The sequence below is a fragment of the Oryctolagus cuniculus genome, chromosome 9 (assembly GCF_964237555.1).
Source record: "Oryctolagus cuniculus chromosome 9, mOryCun1.1, whole genome shotgun sequence".
NCBI lineage: Eukaryota > Metazoa > Chordata > Mammalia > Lagomorpha > Leporidae > Oryctolagus > Oryctolagus cuniculus.
This window is the reverse complement of record NC_091440.1, coordinates 20,454,045-20,474,653: the sequence shown is the minus strand read 5'-3', so window position 1 is coordinate 20,474,653 and position 20,609 is coordinate 20,454,045. Positions and strand designations below refer to the sequence as shown.

Genomic DNA, 20,609 nt, shown 5'->3' with positions numbered 1-20,609 from the left:
TCTTTGGGTACAGCAGCAGCTAGTCACCCCCAGAGATCCTTCTTCTAAGATGGCCTATCATTACAATTTTTGATAGATGGCCCAAGCTCCTAAATTTTGGTACTCCTCTCTGTCGCTCCCCTTCTTTGTGGAGGAACGACACAGGACCCTGCGCTGTTCTATTGTCTGCTCGGCCCTCCCCGGGTTTGCTGCTGGTTCTTCCCGGGTTGGCTACCGACCCTTCCACCTCCATGGAAGGGCGGTTCCCCCTGCCACTTTCCCCACTTCCGCGGGGGAGCGGCACACCACCGGCTGGCTCTCTCTGGGGCTGCACAGGTGTTCCTTCAGATAGATGTTCCTGGTGCATGTTGTCTCTCTCGACCTTTATAGTCCTCTTCCACCAATCCCAACTCTGCTACCCACATGCCAAGTACGCTGCTCTCCTCCAATCAGGAGCAGGTCCTGCAGCTTGTCAAGTTGGTGAGAGGCAGCTGGGTAGAAGCTGTTTCCTCCTCTCCCAGCGCCATATTGTGGGAGAGCAGATGCATAGAATAAGTCTTAATTCCAGTAACAGTCTAATCTGAGTTGCTCCCCACACCTCTCTCCTTTTATTTGTCCAGTTTTGAGGACAGTGGTTCTTATGCTGTTAATATATTGGTTGACTCACTGTCTGCTGTTCAGTTTCTTTGCTTTTCATTCACTTATTTAACCAACTCCCTGGACTAAATTCCCTACACTTCAAATATTTAGAGCAATTTCTGTTTCCCTGGATTGGCCCTAACTGATACAATCTCAAACATCAATTTCATATTTCCACAGGGATGTAGTAAAACAGATGAGATATGTCACTCTGCCTAATTTAAAATATCAAAAGTGACAATTTCAGACACCCTAATATAGTCTATAGAAAATTAACTGTGAATCTATTGCTTACTCAAAGAAATTGAAGGAAAAAGTACTAGGAAAAATATAGAACATAAAGATTATAGGCCATACCAGAAAAGAGAAAATATATGAGACCTCTTGAGGATTGTTATTAAAACTAGAAGTACATCCAATTTAAACATCATATGGCAAGTATGCAATGTAATTTTGGTCATTAAATGGGAAGATAAGAGTAGGAATATTGAATAGAAAGGAAGCAAGTGTATTAAAGACATTTTGCAAGACGGGGACGAAGATAAAAACATGTCTTAACTTCGTGACTTTCTGTTTATAGTTTAAAATGAAATAATGAGACCCTCAGTTTCTTATTGCAATGGTGAAGCTCTCCCTCATCTTTTCCTTCTTCCCTTCTGTTACATTTGTTTATTCCAATTTTCATTATTTCTCAGGCCTACCCCTACTTGTCCAGGGCCCTATTCCATTTCTAATAACCTTCAGTTCTCTCTAAATTACAGGGAAACTTGCCCCCTCTTCTACATCCAGATTCAGTGATGGTCATCTCATTCCTGCCCAGATTTCTGAAAGTGTTGTCTGTAAGGATTGCCTTTATTTTCTCTCCTCCTGTACAATCAGCTGTGGCCTGTCACTCCACCAAAATAATGTTTTTTGAAGTCACTGGTGATGGCGTAGGGTGGACATTTTGAGCATTCCTTTTCTTGGCCTTTCAACAGTTCTTGATCCTTCTTTGATTTCTGGTACCTTTCTTCTCTTGTCTTCTGTGATACCATGATCTACTAGCTTGCTTGTTAGTCCACAGACTGTGTCTTACTCATTCCCATTGCATGCTATTGAAATTTATGTAACTTACATGATGTGCTTCCTCAAGGCTTAACTTTTAAACCTCTTTTTTGTCATTTTCACCATGAGGAATCTTAGGTGGGATTGCTACCCATATATCTTTGATTATCAAATATCTAACTTCTGTTCATACTTTGAACTCTAGACTGGAAGTATCAAAGGTATAGAAAACCCAGTTTCGTAACTCCTGCCTGCTCACATGTAAGTCTGCTTCACTGTTCTTCAACCCATTGAATACCTCTTCCTCTCACTCAGTTTTGGACAACATAAAACTGAAGCTCATGTCACGTAACCAATCCGTTTTTAAGATCAGTAAATATATCTCTTAATTTATTGTTTTACTAGGTATCCAAGGCATCACCTGTATGTGACCTCTGCTGCAACTAAAACACACAAATGTGTGCGTGAGTCCAGTACTTTAACAATTCAGTGACCTCCCTATTGTCTTCCCAGATAGCAATGGAGACACCAAAATCATCATAATGTTCAAAGAGGCTCACATTGTCTGGGTCTCTCAAGCTTTGAGAGCTCTGGTTTCCTCCACATTTCTGTAAATCTGTTGAACTGTAGGGATCAGTCCCTTGATCATGCCAGAGTTTTCTGCTATACTTGTCTATGATGCTCTTTTCCTCTGTACTTACCTTATCCCTTACCTGTGTTAGCATCTCTCTCCCTCTCCCTCCCTCCTCCCCTCCCTCCTTCTCCCTGTAACTGACTCTCACATAAATAAGTAAATCTTCAAAAAATTTTTAAATTGAAAGTTAAAGACATTGTAATTCTAACTTTAGGCAAATGTGTGAATGTTTTCATTATTATTATCGGCTTTGATAAGGTTTACATGGAATATCATACAATATAAACAAACATTTGTATATACTGTTTGTGACCAAGTGCCTGTGTAATAGTCTGCATATTTAATTTTGGTAAAATTTACATTGTAAATTTAGAAATAGAAACAAATAGAAACCCCTTCAACTGAATTCTATCAGCAGTTGGTTGGATTTGACTCACAAAATGATGCTATGTACAATGTTAAATATTTTTAAATATCCTGACATACAATCTTGGTAGATTAAAAAGACTGCAAGTTAACTTTTATGTTAAAAATGTTTAGAGGGCCTGGCGCTGTGGCTCACTTGGTTAATCCTCCGCCTGCGGCGCCGGCATCCCATATGGGTGCCAGGTTCTAGTCTCAATTGCTCCGCTTTCAGTCCAGCTCTCTGCTGTGGCCCAGGAGGGCAGTAGAGGATGGCCCGGGTGCTTGGGCCCTTGTACCTGCTTGGGAGACCAGGAAGAAGCACCTGGCTCCTGGCTTTGGATAGGCGTAGCTCCGGCCTTAGCAGCCATTTTGGGGGTGAACCAATGGAAGGAAGACCTTTCTCTCTGTCTCTTTCTCACTGTCTAACTCTAAACAAATGTTTAGAGTAGAACTAAACTTGGAGCTCTTCCCAGATGATGTAAACCTACTTTGTCTTCACTAGTGGTTTAGGACTTTCAGTACCTTCAGCTCTAACTCCTGTCCCTTCTTGAGGCTGATAGTGTCAGTTCTGCTCAGCGCTGGTGGAGTTTGTTGGTTAGATTCTATTTGTTTATATTTTATTGTTTAGGATTTCAAAATACAAGGTGATTTTGAAATTTTTAAAATTATATAAAGGGAAAAAATTTCATGTTTGTTACATAAAGATGCTTCCCAACCTACCTTCCTTCCCTCACTCCCACCTTCCCTCTTCCTTCCTTTCTTATTTTAATTTTCACAATGCCATTCTTTGTGTGCTAAATAATCAAAAACTTAACCTTCCACTAAACAAAGAATTCAACAAGTAGTAAATAGAAAAACAACTATTCCTCAGGAATATAGACAAGGGCTATAAACAATAATCAAATCTCAAAATGTTTTGATTATATGTAAACTATCTTATCCCAAATGTCCCATTTTTTGTTGAGATCACTACCCTAAACTGCTATTTGAACTAATTCTGCCACTTGTATTAATCAACATTCTTATCATTTTTCCTTTAGAGAAACCATCTATTTCTACACTTCAGATAAATCATCTCATCCAGGAAATGAAATTATCAATTTTTGAACTGAATTCCCATTCGAGTCTGTCTTTTCAATAAGTAGTGAAAATAGGATTATTAAAATTTTCAAACCTTTTAAAAATAATCTTAAAATATATTCTTATCATAAAAGATGTTTATGAGAAATGTTTAAAAAAATCTCCAAAGCTACCTGATTTAGTGAGAAGCTTTTGTCTTCCCTGCAAAGATTGGAAGTGAAATTCCATTCAGGTTTTAATCTTATAAAATTATTCTCTTTCAAGACTTTCCAGTTTGCCAATTCATTGGATTTTGTTTATTGTCTTTTCTGCAAAAGCCCATTTGTCCATTGACAGTGCATTCTAAGCTAAATCCAAAATGGGGCTGATTAATGAATATTCAAACTGGCCCCAAGGGTTGTTGTTAGCTTGATAGCTGTATCACATCAACCATATGTAAAATCTATCTGCTAGTTAAATGTGGCTGCTATTCTTTGTCAGAGATTATTTATTGATCTATTCTCTATTAGTCGTGATTAACAGGAAGTATTTGATCAAGCATGGCTTTCTCATCCCTGCCTGTGTATACGTCAAGCAATCTTTTGCTATGGATTTGATATATTAATGGTTTTATAGCATTGCTATATATTTGTTTCATGTTCCTTGTATAATCTGGTACAGAATAGATTAGACAGCTGAGCAAAGATCTCACTTTATGTGGTAGTACCACACAGAAAATTCTGTGTTTTAAAAAAGTGCTTTGATGCCTAGTCATTGGGCCAAATAAATCGCATACCCCTGATCAAGTTATAGCAAATATTATAAAACTAACAATTCATAAATATTTCTTAGTTTCACTTCTATATCCATCATAAGTGTTACCCTTATAAAACTATTAATTTAATTCATGATGTTTGAAGTAAGGCGTAAGTAGAAAATTGAGGTAAGATTTAGTCATGATGTGAAATAGATTTTGCTTACAATTGCAGTCTGTCTGTAACTTGTAATATTTAACAATCTTCCTGCTGAGGTTCACTATCAATTTCAATGTTAAGTGCTAACTGAAACTTAACATATCTCATCACAACTCTTTACTTTCTCCTTTGTCTGCTTCTCCTCCTGTCTTAAACAACTCTGCACATTGCATGAGTGTTGACACAGTTTCTTGGACCCAAAATTTGTTAGACAAAGATCTGTTGATTCTTCTCTTTTTATTAGTTCATCCACCTATGTTGTATTTATACAACCTTTAACAATTGTCTCCAACTCTCCCTGTAATAATCTAGTACTGTTTTCCTCTATCTATCAATAAGAGGATATTCCTGTTTATTTCTTATATTTTTAGACATAATTTTCAAGGAGTGAACAAAATTTTATTTTTATTTTTATTAATTTTTCAAAATAATTATTTTTTTATTTTTAAAGGCAGAGTTACCAAGAGAGAGGTAGAGACAGAGAGAGAGAAAAAAAGATCTTTCATCTGTTGATTCACTCCCCAAATGGTCGCAAAAGCCAAGGCTGGTCTAGGCCAAGGCTAGGAGCCTAGAAATCCATCTAAGTCTCCCAAGTAGGTGGCAGGGGCCCAGATCTTGGGCCATGGTCTGCAGCTTTCCCAGGAATATCAACAGGGAGCTGGATCAGAAGCGGAGCAGCTAAAACTCAAATTGGCACTCACATGGGATATTACCATGACAGGTGGTCGCCTAACCTGTTGCACTACAACACCAGCACCTAAAATGGTATTTTTAGAAAATGTAATTCAATTTATGCAATTCTCCATCCTGAATCTTCCAATGAGTTTTCATTATGCTCAGCATATATCTCAATTACCTGTTTCTATAAGAACCTTTATGTTCTGGCTGTTGCCCAATTCTCTGACCTCATCTTCTAATGCCTTCATGATGTATGTGTGTGTGTGTGTGTGTGTTTGCACACACATGTTCTTATGCACATAGGCATATACATATCTCTTGCTTACTTATTTACAATATCACCGAGTTTTTTGGTATTCATTCAAAATCCTAGCTGCATTTTTACCCAAAGGCCTTTGTGCTTGCTACTCCCTCTATAAAATGACTTTCCTCAGATACTCAGGAGACAGGCTGTCTCACTGTATTCAGATGTTCCCTTGAATGTCAGCTCTCTAAGAAGTTTTCCTGACTACTTTATTTAAATGACCCAGTTTAATATGACCCCCATTTTTCCATACATTAAAGCTGCCTTATTTTCTTCATAGAATGTATAATTAACTGAAATTATAATATTTGTTTTACATCTTCACCCCTGAAATATGAACTCCATAAGGTATGAGACTTAAATCCTTCACTGAATTACTAAAACTGAGAAAGTATCTGACTGACAGATTCCTTAATCTGTACGGCCATCCTTTTGTGCACATGGAGGATTGGTTCATGGACATCCTGTAGATGACTAAATCTGCAGATGCTCGAGTTCCTTATATAAAATGGCAAAGTATTAGCATAGAATCTACACACATTCTCCTGCGTAAGTCGTTTCCAGAACATTTATTAGCCGAAAACAATGTGAATGCTGTGTAAATAGTTGTTATGTGGCTTTTGTCTTTTTAGAGGCAATGACAGAAAAAGTGTGTGCACGTTCAGTATTGGAACTTTGTTTTCCTGAGTATTTTCAATCCATAGTTTCTTTTTTGTTTTTTTTTTTTTTCGCTAGAAACCTTTTATTTAATTAATACAAATGCCGTGAATTTCATAAATACAACTTTAGGAATATAGTGATTCTTCCCACCATACCCGCCCCCCCCCCCCGCCACACTTCCATCCCTCTTTCTCCTCCCTCTCCTACCCCCAATCTTTGTTTTATTAAGATATATTTTCAATTAACTTTATACATATATGATTAACTCTATACTAAGAGTTCAACAAATTGTATATAAAGAAAAAAACTTCCTCAACAGTCAAGACAAGGGCCGTTTAGTCATTGCATCTCAAAGTGTTAACCAGTATTAACCAGAAAGCCATGATTTCTAAAATCCTTTTATGTGGAACCTGTTGATATAGAAAGCAAACTGTACTCAATCAATGATGACATTGATTTCTTCAATCAATGAAGCAATTATTAAAAGGACCACCACATAAACCATTACTGTACATTAAATTTAAATGGAAAACATATATCCCTTATGTCATATGGACTTTAAAATCCTCACTTGCTAATACTCAGGAGAATATATCCTCAGTTTTTTTATCCCTTGTATGTACAGTGTGGAATTTTGTTTTTTAAGAAAGAAATTTATTTTTAATTAAACTCTTTTCCACCTTAATAATTATAGGAATAATAATAGCTGGCATACTGAAGACAGCACTTTCTAGCACTATTGTGAATAATTTATATGAATTTATATGTTTTTAGACTATTATAAATATATTTGCCATATAACCTCATTTATATCTACTAATAAATCTATATGGCAGGCACTATGCTTGTCACTATTTTTGTATGAAGAAGCTAAGGCATTCATATGTTGCATAATCGTGCCACCTTGTACACTGTAATTGACAAGTACAGGCTAGATCTATGCCTAGTGACTCCAGAATCCATAAATTTCACCACTATGTCTACTTCCCCTATATCCAAAATAATCAAACAATTCATCTGTTATAATAATTTATCCAAGCAATTTGAGATCTACAATCACATTTTCTTTCTCTATTTATTGCTGGAATCGTTATTAGTTTCATAATTACCATCTCAAAACATTAACATATCTTTGTTCTTAAGCATAATTATATGAATATATTTCTAAAACATAAATTCATTTATTTCCATTATCATTTTCATAAAATAATGGGATTCACACAGTCAAAAGCAATATAACAACAAATCTCTCAATTAATAATCTAATGAAATGCTGGGTTATTCACCAACATAATTAGAATAAGAAGAGATATACAGGGCAAACATTTGACATTCATCCAACAAACATGCCTTTAAACCAACAATGTCTTAGGTCCTGGAAATATAATTATAAATTACAAATAACTGCTTCCATGAGTGAATTCACTGGCAAAGGTAACAATAATATCAGTTGGAAATTGCAATAAATTCAGTATAACTAAAACATAGTGGATACCAGAATGTAGAGAACCCTGCATATTATGTTAAAGACAAAGCTTTTGACTTTATCGTGGAAGCCAGTGATATCTAAGTTGGAAGGTATGAATAGTAGCATGTGCTGATCCGAAGCCAGGAGCCAGGACCTTTTTCCAGGTCTCCCACGTTGGTGCAGGGGCCCAAGGATTGGGACCATCTTCCACTGCTTTCCTGGGCGATAGCAGAGAGCTGGATTGTAAGAGGAGAAGTCAGGACTAGAAGCGGCACCCATATGGGTTTCTGGCCCTTCAGGCCAGGGCTTTAACCTGCTGTGCCACAGCGCCCGCCCCACTGCAGGCTCTTCTTGCAGCTTTATTGCCAACAGCTTGGGCTGCTGCAGTCTAGTCTCACCTCACTTTCCAAAGCTGGTGCTGAGGATTTTGGTTGCTGGGGTCCTGAGTTGTGTACGTCTATACCCTCCACATAGGTCTACACTGTCCCTCTAATTTGTGTGGCATTTTCTTCTGCAAATTTCTCCCGAACTCTTACCTGAGATTGCCTTTCTCCACTTTTTAAACACTATCTCCCGCTAGACTAGAACAATATGCTACCTGCCTATTTCTCTATCTTGGAAATGCCATATGTTCATTTTAGATATGATTTTGTGCATGCTTTGGAGTATTTTGTTTAGCGACTTTGTCTAGGTTACAAATACTTATTGGCAGTGATATGCATGGTTGGAGACTAGGTGAAATCTCCCTCCTAGATCACACATAGTGGATCCAGAAGTAGCTTGAGCAGATTTCCTAGAAACACCAACATTATGAAAAAGAGTAAGGAAAAGACTCTTTTGGGGGTAAGTCAAAGAACAAGAAGTGGAATTATGTGACTTGAATAAACATCTTGCTGTGAGAAGTTCTTCAAGTGGCATGGTTCTGTCAGCAAGGTTTTTGCTGTAATGAAAATGATTTTATTGGGCATACTTTTTCTGGCATCATCACACATTAAACATACAAATCCATATTGTTTCCCTAACCTTGACCCAATTAACAAGAAAAACTCAAGTTACTTCCAGTGAAAGGGGTTAATTCTCATAGGGAAATAGATGACACTGAAGAAAGAGGTTGGCACCCTTTACAGAAGTTTGAAAGATAGTTCATCGATGCACAGAGGTAAAATATTTCTCATGCAGCTTCTATAATAATTTATGAAAAATTATATATCCTCTAATTGCATTTGAATATTTTTAAAGATTTATTGAAAGTCAGAGTTACACAAAGAGGGAAGGAGAGGCAGAGAGAGTGAGAGAATATCTTCCATCCGTTGGTTCACTCCCCAGTTGGTGCAGTGGCTGGAGCTGGCTGATCCAAAGCCAGGAGCCAGGAGCTTCTTCCGGGTCTCTCACATGGGTGCAGGGTCCCAAGGACTTGAGCCATCTTCTGCTGCTTTCCCAGGCAATAACAGAGAGCTGGATCAGAAGTGGAAAAGCCAGTACTTGAACTGGTGCCCATATGGGATGCCAGTGTTGCAGGTGGCAGCTTTACCTGCTATACCACAGCACTGGCCCCTCATTTGCAATTGACATCTCAACATTTGTTGTAAATATTTGGCAATGTAATATTTTGTAAAGTATATATATGATTTACATTAAAACCTCAAACTGCAGTTTATCTCTTTCAGGTTTTGATTAATATCATGGGGAAACCAATCTTCATTGTCAAACTCATCAGCAAATTACATATTATATATAATATGTGAGACATTTCAATTTCATTTTGTTGAAATAAACATATCAATATGCATTTCTGTATTAATCACAAGATTTTCTGAATTCTAAACCTGAGTAAACAGTTCAAAACATTTCTGTATTTGTTGCAAGTGTTTCTATGATATTTTACTTCCCTGGGTCTCGCTCGCAGGAGTTTTGCACTGCAGAGCAATGAATCACAGAAAGTGGTGAGAAGGTTGCCTTTCATTTGTGAAGGAGAAAGAAAATTTTAACAGAAGAGTTAAAAAAAAAGAACTTATAAAACACACACGTTTTTTAGCCAAATCAATTTTTGGGAAAGCATACATATGGGAAAATTGAGGATCTGGAAACTGATTGTCTTAAATTTATTCAGTCTTTACAGCATCTGTTCAGTCCTCATTTTCTCTCTGGGTGCTCTGCTTCAGGAGACTTAACTGTAGTCACTCAAGAGAAACAGTAGAATCCTAAAGCCTGGTTTGTTTCCCCACCACCACTTCCTCCTCTGCCACTGCCTAACTGATCCCCAGCTCTTGTAAGCTATATAAAAATATTTTATTTTATTTTATTTTATTTTATTTTATTTTATTGACAGGCAGAGTCAGACAGTGAGAGAGAGAGACAGACAGAAAGGTCTTCCTTCCATTGGTTCACCCCCCAAATGGCCACTACGGCCAGTGCGCTGCGCCAATCCGAAGCCAAGGAGCCAGGTGCTTCCTCCTGGTCTCCCACGCGGGTGCATGGCCCAAGGACTTGGGCCATCCTCCACTGCCCTCCCGGGGCCACAGGGGAGAGCTGGACTGAACGAGGAGCAACCGGGACAGAATCCGGCGCCTCACCTGGGACTAGAACCCAGGGTACTGGCACCGCAGGCCGAGGATTGGCCAAGTGAGCCATGGCGCCGGCCGGCTATATGAAATTTAATCAGCCAAAGATGATATGATAAGGGGGGAATATGAAGTAGGGCATTGCTGTGGACTGAATGGTGTCCCAAGAATCGTACATTAAAGTCCCAATATGACTGATTTTAGAGATAGGGACTCTGAGGAAGTAATAAATGTTAAAGTTCATAAGGGTGGAGCCTTAAGCCCACATTCTGATAACTTTATAAGAAGAGGAAGAAAGATGAGAACTATGTCTCCATCATGGACACATGTAGCAGGAAGGCACCTGTTACCAAACCAGGAAGAAAGTCTTCAAACTGACTACTCTGACACCAAGCTCTCAGAAATCCATCCTTTAGATCTGTGAGAAATGAGATTTCTGTTGTTTAAGTCACCCACTCATGGTTTTATGTTAAAAACACCCCAAGCAGACTAACATCATCTGGAGTGCCTCATTAAACCTGTCATAACCATCATATGTTCTTTTTGATTTTTTTTTTTTTGACAGGCAGAGTGGACAGTGAGAGAGAGAGACAGAGAGAAGGGCCTTCCTTTGCCGTTGGTTCACCCTCCAATGGCCGCCACGGCTGGCGGCGCTGCAGCCGGCGCACCGCGCTGATCCGAAGGCAGGAGCCAGGTGCTTCTCCTGTTCTCCCATGGGGTGCAGGGCCCAAGCACTTGGGCCATCCTCCACTGCACTCCCTGGCCACAGCAGAGAGCTGGCCTGGAAGAGGGGCAGCCGGGACAGAATCTGGTGCCCCGACTGGGACTAGAACCCGTGTGCCGGCACCGCTAGGTGAAGGATTAGCCTAGTGAGCCACGGCGCCGGCAGATAATATGTTCTTTTCTTACCACCAAGCATAGCACCACATGACACTGTTAACTTTGTTAAAGGAAAGGGGCCAGACATTTTATGTAGGGAATTCCTTGGCTGAATAAAGATACCAGCCTTGCCAAAGACCTCTTCCTAGTGTCGCCTCATCTAATGACTGATTTATGAAGTAGTTTAGACAATCTAAAGGGGCATCCAAACCTAGAACCTCTCACCCCATGCCCCGTGTGTTAACTGCAGCCTTTGTTGAAAAGGCATTGCAGCTCAACTTCTCTTTCTGCTTCCTCACCTGCCTCTCCAAATGACGACTTCATACCATGCATGCCCTTAGCAACCTGCTGCATGTTAAATGCTCTCCCAGGTGTGCATCCTGGGTAAATAAACTTTAATACAATGACACCACAGAACTTCCGCTAGATTATCTTCAGAGTGTGTAGATGTGATAGAATGACTCAAACTGAGAAAATACTGCATTGTGTTGCATTTTTTATATTTCATACCTGTATTTTTTTTTTTTTCAGGAGCCAGGTACTCCTCCTGGTCTCCCATGGGGTGCAGGGCCCAAGCACTTGGGCCATCCTCCACTGCACTCCCTGGCCATAGCAGAAAGCTGGCCTGGAAGAGGGGCAGCCGGGACAGAATCTGGTGCCCCGACCGGGACTAGAACCCCGTGTGCCGGCACCGCAAGGTGGAGGATTAGCTTAGTGAGCTGCGGTGCCAGCCTATACCTGTATTTTTATGTTTTGCAATAAGATTTTAAAAGTAAAGTATGCATTACTCATATAAATGGAGAATTCAGAAAATTCATGAAAATGGAAAGAAAAATCCATGCCTATTTTTTCATAATATATATTTCCATGAATTTTTGAAGACTACTCATATCTGTCCATAGTATTCAAAATTGTGTAAAGCAAAAATAGGTTTTGACAATATTGTCCAAATAAACTATACAGTTACTTTGTCATCTATCCAAGGGCTAGATTAACACTAAAATAAAATTAATATAAAATTATTATAATCAAGCAAGGGCATTAATGTGTACAAAGTTTTTAATTCCCTGAGTGCCATATTATTTTAACTTTTTAATAAAAAGTTGTTCTAAATGCACAAGGAGTAGATTGCACAAAATTATATACTTGTGAAGTTGAGAGTGCATTTGAAACCTTTGATGCTCCCTAATTAAGGAAAGTAGTATTTTGAATATGGCAGCATAAGTGAGAGATTACTTACTGGTGAAATATATATGTCTATCATGATTGAATAAATTAGAGCTGTGTAAATTAAGATACAAAAGAAATAAAGATAACATTAACATCGATCTTTTCATGATTATGACAGGTTTGCAGAAGTAGTTTCTGATTAAGTGTGGGGATTTTTTAATTCTTGGAAGTTTGCTTTCTGCTTAGATAAGAAGGCATAGATAGCTTATTTGTGAAATCAAGACCTATAGTTGGGCTGACGCTGTGTTATAGGGGGTTAAATGGTCCTGGAATCCCATATGGGCACCAGTTCAAGTCCTATCTGTTCCACTTCCAATCCAGCTCACTGCTGGTGTGCCTTGGAAAGCAGCAGAGACTGGACCAAGTGCTTGGACACCTGCACTTGCGTGGGAGAACCAGAGGAATCTCCTGGCTCCTGGCTTTGGCCTAGCCCTGCCCTGGCAGTTGTGGCCATTTGGGGAGTAAATCAATGAATAGCAGAGTCCTTCTCTTTCTTTCTCTCTTTTTCTCTCCCTCCTCCACCCTCTCACCTTCCTTCCTTCCCTCCCTCTCTTTCTGTAACTTTGGCTTTTAAATAATAATAATAATAATGATAATGATAATAATAATAAAAGTCTATAGTTCTATTGGTTTGATAAGGAATCCATTTAACTTTGTTTAAGAACTCCAAGCTTTATCCATAAAAATATATTAAATGCTCTATAAACACTCTTTGTACTTTAAAGTTACAGTTTGTTATTTAAAATTAACCATTTCTGTATTCACATATATTGATGAAATAACAAGACAGAGATTCAAACTAAACAAATGTTTATAACATAGATATTGACTGGTGTCTAATCCTCTGGTTCAACATACCTTATTTCCAAATAGAAATTAAATAGGTCACCCTAAGTTCAGTTTTGTACCCAGCTTCCCAGTCTTATATTTTATTTTATTTTATTTGAAAGGCAGAGTTACAGAAGGACAAAGGCAGAGGTGGGGTTGTGGTGGGGAGCTTCCAGCCAATGGTTCACTCTCCAGTGGCTGCAATGACTAGAGCTGCTCTGATCCGAAGCCAGGAGCGTGGAGCTTCTTCCAGATCACATGGGTGCAGGGGCCCAAGGGCTTGGCCCATCTTCTACTGCTTTCCCAGGCCATAGCAGAGAGCTAGATCAGAAGTAGAACAGCTGGGACTCGAACCAATGCCCATAAGGGATGCTGGCACTGCAGGCAACAACTTTACCTGCTACACCACAGCACTAGCCCCTCCAGTTTTATATAGACTTACTCTTTTCCTTTATGTGGCAAGTTTTTCTTGAGAACCTACCTTAGATAGGTACTTTCTGAGTGCATTGGATATATCAGTTAATAAAACAAACCAAGATATCAGCTTTCTTAGAGATTACATTCTATGTTGGTGATACAATGAACATAATAAATAAGTAACTTTGTTTTAGGTGAATTTTAAGTGATAGAGCAAAGAAATGAGCTACTGAGGGCTTCAAGAATGGAAACTGTGGCACGTGCAGTATTCAATGGGGTGATCAGAATAGTCTTGAAGAGCTGGTAATTGATCAATATTTAAAGAAGTGAGGGACTTGGCTGTGTTGATGCTTGAGGAAGACACCCCAAGGCAGATGGAGCATCTGGAACAAAGTTATAAAATCTGGGAAATGTCTTGAGTGTTGAAGAAAGTGGAAAGATACAGTGAACCTCAAACAGATTGAGGAAGAGAGCAACTTAAAGGTTAATTGGTTATGGAGGAAACAGACTCTGAATGGCATCATTGACATTTGAAAGACCTTCAGTTTTATTCTTTGTGACATGGGCAGCCAATGAAAAATTTTGAATGAGTTTTAGAAGAATGATATATGTTTGCTTTTTAAAATGATCATTCTGGCTGCTTTGATAACAATGGTTTAATGTGGGCAATGGCAAGGGTAGAACTAGAAAGATCCACTTAAAAGATTGCTTGATAGTTTTGAGGTGAAAGATGATGACAGGTGACCGTAAGTGCTAGGAATGGAGATGGTGAGATGTGATATATTGAATGGACAGCAGCAATGAGAATTTCTGTTGGGTTGGATATGGAACATAAGCGAAGGGGAAGAATTAAAGATCATTCTGAACTTTTACTTTGAACAACAAGAATGGTTGAATTGATACCAAATAAGATGGGAGAATAGTGTGGTGGAACAACTGTTGGGTTGGCAGATACTGATTCATGATAAAAAACTATTTTTGTACATCTGAAAATGCTGAGTCAGCCATTGGTACATAAGCTTGAGATTCATGAGTGTGGCTTACCTCTGGTATTCATATCTATATATCATTTTTTTCCAAGCCAAACTGAATCCATTTTCATTACAGAATCTTTTCATGAACAATCATGTTTTAGGAAGGATATTGGTAGATAATCATTAACAGTATACAACAACTTTCAATTCCCTTTTTTGATGGACTACCAAAATCAGAAAGCCTTTATAAAACCCAATTAAATCTTCATTTGATTCTCTGAAAAGAGAAAGTTTAGAGAGAGGGTTGACATTTCACATTTAGCATGTTGGTTAACAACTTTTCTCAAACCTACATTGACTTCGAGGAAATGAGATGAAAATGGCAGAATTATCTATCTGAATATCCAAAATCTAGAAAAAGAACCATTGCCTTTTTGAGGAACACCATGTTAATGGTGTCACTGTGAAGCTCAGATTGCCTGTTTTGTTTGTAACAAATTTGGGATCAAGTCCCAGCAGGTCTCGAGTTTAAGGGGGTTAAGTCCATGCTGAAGGCAGACAAGAAGGAGGAAGAGAACAGAAAATCAAACTTAGTTTTTCCACACCACAAGGTTGTGTATCATGGTGGCTGTGTGTCAAAGGCCAGGAATCCCTCATAGGAGCTAATAAGAAATCTCTCAAAGCCAGAAGGGGAAGGTGTTTTCCCCCCACATCAATCCAGCTTCGGATGTCTTCTGTTGGTGACGTATACCCTTTCCCCCAAAACAATGAAATGTTCTGTGTACTAATAGCGTGGCTTAACAAATAAAACAAAATTCTGAATTTTTATAAAACTTTATACAAAATAGTATTTGAAACTGTACATTCACCGGAAGAATGTAGTTAGAAAGCATGCACGTAGTTCACTTGGTATCTCCGGGGCCGTCAGCTCCCTGTGCCTGCTCTGTTTTAGAGTCCCCATTTTCTACAGGTTATTCCCACCCTTGCCACCATCCGCTTTGCTCTTTTTTCCTTTTGGGTACTTTTTCTCTCTGTTTTTAGGAGTGGGTTCTGTCTTTGGAGGAGCTGGTTTAGCAGACGACCTTGCCTAGCTTCTCTGTGGTTTTTTCCTTCACCTGGGCCGTATCTGCTTTAGGATCCCCTTCAGCCTTTCTCATGGGCATTGTGGTGGTGGCTGGACATCGGCTTTGGGCTCAGGAATGCAATGGTACACAGGCTTTGGTCCAGCCAGGGGTATTTTCGCCTCTTTTTCTGATGTTTATATTTTAATTGGTGTGCTTAGGGCATATGTTCTATTCAATATATTGAAAAAAACAGTGAGAACATAGGACACTGGGGAGCTCCAGCATTAAAAAACAGATGAAAAGTAAACAAGCAAGTACATGAAACTGAGAAGAAACAGCTAATGAGGTAGTAGAAAAAACCAAGTAAGTGCATTTACCTTTAAGTCAGATGAAAAACGGTATCAGAAGAAAGAGTTATCAGCTATGTGAAATCTTGTTAGTAATTCACATAAAGAGATATTTAAAATTTTATTTTATTTAATTAAGCAATAAAGAAATAATTGGTGTTTTATCAGAGAAATTTAGGAGATATGGTGAGAGTAATACCAGTTTGGTTCAGGAGAGAGGCAAGAGGGGATTTGGAGACTGCAAGATTAGTAAAAATTTCAGGATTTTTTTAAAAAAATATTAGCAAGAAAAATATAGAAGGAATTGAAAGAGGGTGGTATGAAAAATTTTTGTTGTGATTATTTTTAATTTATTGTTTGCTTTTTTGTTAAGCTAGGGAAAGTAGCAGCATGTTTATGTGTCCATGTGAATTGTCAGTAAAGGATATAATGATGATGGAAGACAGCAGCGGGACTTCTGTAATGATAGGATGAGAAGCTCACTCACCTCTCTCCTCAGTGTACAGTATAACTGTTTAAAATTATATAATAACAATAGAAAACCTGCATAAAAAGTAAACATATTAATTCAAGAAAATCTGCTAAATTTCAATAAGTGCAGCAAAAATCAATGGCTGCATTCATTAGCCAATGCTGTTATAAGAAACTGTGACAGAGTAGGTAACTAAAAAATGTAACTTTCTTTTCTCACAGTTCTGAATCTAAAAGTCAGTGGTCAAAGTGGCTTTAAGCTATGCTACAATACAAGGCCCTACAATATCTTTTTAAATCTATGAGACATGATCAAATAGGAAATTGTGGCCCATTCAGCAGAGGAAAAGCAGGTGATAGAAGCTAAAATTTAGAGAGCCACTTGATGGGGCTGGTGCTATGGCATAGTGGGTTAAACCACCACATCCCTTATGGGTGCCAGTTCAAGTCCCAGCTGCTCCACTTCTGATCCAGCTCTCTGCTATGGCCTGGGAAAGCAGTAAAAGATGGTCCAAGTCCTTGGGCCCCTGTACCCATGTGGGAGACCTGGAAGAAACTACTATCTCCTGGCTTCTGATTGACACAGCTCCGGTCATTGGAGCCAATTGGGGAGTGAACCATCAGATGGAAGACCTCTCTCTTTCTCTCTCAATACCTCTCCTTCTTTCTCTGTGTAACTCTGACTTTCAAAGAAATAAATCTTTTTTTTTTTTTTTTTTAAAAAAGGGGGTGGTCACTTAATGGGCCTAGCAGATGAAGACTTCAAGGTAGAAATCGTAAGTAGGTCCAAAATATTCATAAATAACCAATGAACCATGGAGAGAGGAGTGAAGCAATGTGTGGTGACAGTTTTTCATCTATTATAGGATGTCATGGCTGGTATTTGACCAGTTAAGATACCAGTTTTGGTCCTCACATTCTATCTATGTTGGAGTGCCTAGGTGTGAGTCCAGCTCTACTCCTGATTCTAGTTTCTCCCAGTGATTCCATTCTAAATGGAAATCTTCCACAAGGACATCTGATTGAGGAAATATGAACTGCATTTGAAACCCTAGCAGCCGGCACCTTGGCTCAATAGGCTAATCCTCTGCGTGCGGTGCGGCACCCCGGGGTTCTAGTCCCAGTTGGGGTGCTGGATTCTGTCCCAGTTGCCCCTCTTCCAGGCCAGCTCTCTGCTGTGGCCCGGGAGTGCAGTAGAGGATGAGCCAAGTGCTTGGGTCCTGCACCCGCATGGGAGACCAGGAGAAGCACCTGGCTCCTGGCTTTGGATCAGCGCGTTGTGCCGGCTGCAGCGCGCTGGCCGCAGTGGCCATTGGAGGGTGAACCAATGGCAAAGGAAACCTTTCTCTCTGTCTCTCTCTCTCACTGTCCACTCTGCCTGTCACATAAATAAATAAATAAATAAAAGAAACACTAGCAGCAAGGGATTCTGGGAATAGTATGTTTTTCTACCTAGACCTTGAATGTTGAGGGCTATTAAGTATGAATGTTGAATATTAAAGTGTATTAATTCAGTATATGATTTTAACCTGTAATATGAAAATAGAATAGGATCATTGAATCTAGTAATGAAATTTGATCTTGAAAAAATCTTACTACAGAAACTGACAAAATTTCGATATATTTATTTCTATTTACTTCCAACAAGGAGAAAATCTACTTTGAATATGCCTGCTTCTGGCAGAAAAGTAAAATTCTGAGCTTTTTATGCTTAAAAAGGCTATTTAGGGTAATTTTATCATGATTACTATAATCATTTCTTTGGTTAATTAACCACCCACCTATTCCTTCTTAATTTGAGCATTTTGTAAATATATAAGAATCAGTGAGAAAAAATTGCCTGTTTACTGGATGAGACACTGATTTAGGAAATATAGCTTATCTATCATTCTATGTTTTCCATTTTCTTTTTCTCCATGTAACTTGCACAAAAATTACTAATAGAACAACTGAGTAACTGAATAATTTCCAGCACAAGATTGGTTTGATTGGTTTATTGTATGAAAAAAGGAAATATGTGAAACTAGAATATGTAGTGTTCACAGACAATTTCCAAAACAAAGAATCCAATAGGGTGTATACACCAAAAATTGTGATCAACACATGAGCATATCAGTTTAGGTCGTTAACCCTGTCTGAATGAGGGACATGAACTAATAGATGCTAGACCCACCATGTCCCTGGTTAGATCAGTCAACTAAAGGAATTAAAGAGTAGTAAAGAGAATGGAGTAACTTGTTCCTAAAATGTCCCTGAAATGCTTTATGAACTTGCTAGCAAATTTGTAGAGGGAGAGGATGATTTATCACACTATCATCAGCACCAGCATCATTATCATGACCATCCATGAAGAACTAATTTCATTTCAAATAGTCGTGTAGTGTGTATATACCACGTTTATGGTATGCAGGATCAAAATTATTCTTAAAATGATAAACTGAGTAGTATTTTAACTAATGTCCATAGATAAGCTATGTTACTGGGGAGAATAGAATCTAGGCCTGGGAGTTAATGATACGCAAGAGGCAGGAAACGATAGTAATTACAGAAAGAATCAGAGGTAGGTCATGCCTGGGTCTTGGAAGACATGTTGATGCAGGACTGGTAATCCAGTCCTAAAGCAGAGATGAGGAATATGAAAAAGCATGATTTGCCTCATATCAGAGGTTCTCAAACTGAGTTTCAAATTTCACTGTTTGAAGAAATGAGATTGATCTCCCAAGAAAAGTAATTCCTAATTACCTATTTGTGAGTAAACCAATAGATGATTTATTTCCTAAGGTCTCTTAGAATCTAGACTTCTTTATACCATTGTCGTCTTACGAAAATATTTCATCAATCTAGTAAGAAGTTTTGTTCAAAATGAACAAGTCATCCTATTTTTATATTTTACAAGTAAACCCTAGCATCAGAGTCCTTTTGTTGAATACTTGTTTTCTTCTTTGTCTTATCTTTTGAGAACTAAAAGACATGTTAGGAGTCTTGAAGATCAAGCTGAGATTATTCAACTAAAGAAAACAAATGTTCTCATTTCTAGTCAAGTCTTTCAAGTGACTACTGATTTCCATGCAGAAAATCCATTTTTATTTTATTCTACTCCTCTTCCAAAATCTTTATCATTTTACCTTAATCAAGAGTGTCTCTGCTTAATGCTCATGCAGTTCCACATCATTTTAGAAAATCCTAAAAATATAAAAATATTTTCCTCAAGTATTTGTAAATAAACCATGCAGTGAATGGAGATATAATTTTCATGAGTGGAAAGGAAGAAAAAAAACTATATTTTTATTTATTTTTTTGACAGGCAGAGTGGACAGTGAGAGAGAGAGACAGAGAGAAAGGTCTTCCCTTTCCATTGCTTTCACCCTCCAATGGCCACCGCGGCCGGCGCGCTACGGCCGGCGCACCACGCTGATCCAAAGCCGGGAGCCAGGTGCTTCTCCTGGTCTCCCATGTGAGTGCAGGGCCCAAGGACTTGGCTCATCCTCCACTGCACTCCCGGGCCACAGCAGAGAGCTGGCCTGGAAGAGGGGCAACCGGGACAGAATCCGGTACCCCGACCGGTAACCCGGTGTGCCGGCGCCGCAAGGCGAAGGATTAGCCTATTGAGCCGCGGCACCGACAAAACTATATTTTTATCTTACTTCTGAATAGCAAATAACAATAGTAAAAAGACTTTTCTAGTAAAGCTATCTATATTTTTGCATGGGTTTTCTTTTTCTTTTTTTCTTTTTTTTTGAAAGACTTATTTTTTATTTGAAAGGCAGAGTTACAGAGAGAAACAGAGAGAGAGAGAGAGAGAGAGAGAGAGAGAGAGGTCATTCACCAGGTGATTGACTCTCCAAATGGCTGTAGTGGCAGGAACTGGGCCCATCTGAAGCCAGGAACCAGGAACTTCTGGGTCTCCCATGGGGGTGCAAGGGCCCAAGGATTTGGATCATCTACTGCTTTCCCAGGCCATAGTGGAGAGCTAGATTGGAAGTGGAGCAGCCGG

The 20,609-nt window shown here is 38.9% G+C and overlaps 1 protein-coding gene and 1 pseudogene across 17 annotated transcripts in view; one reads left to right on the top strand and one right to left on the bottom strand.

The window, feature by feature from the left end:
* Window positions 1–20,609, top strand: part of GPC5 (glypican 5) — a 1,599,230-nt gene that overhangs the window by 725,981 nt on the left and 852,640 nt on the right. The gene's annotated exons all lie outside the window — the stretch shown is intronic.
* LOC108177041 (non-histone chromosomal protein HMG-17 pseudogene) lies at window positions 15,636–15,896 on the bottom strand (annotated as a pseudogene).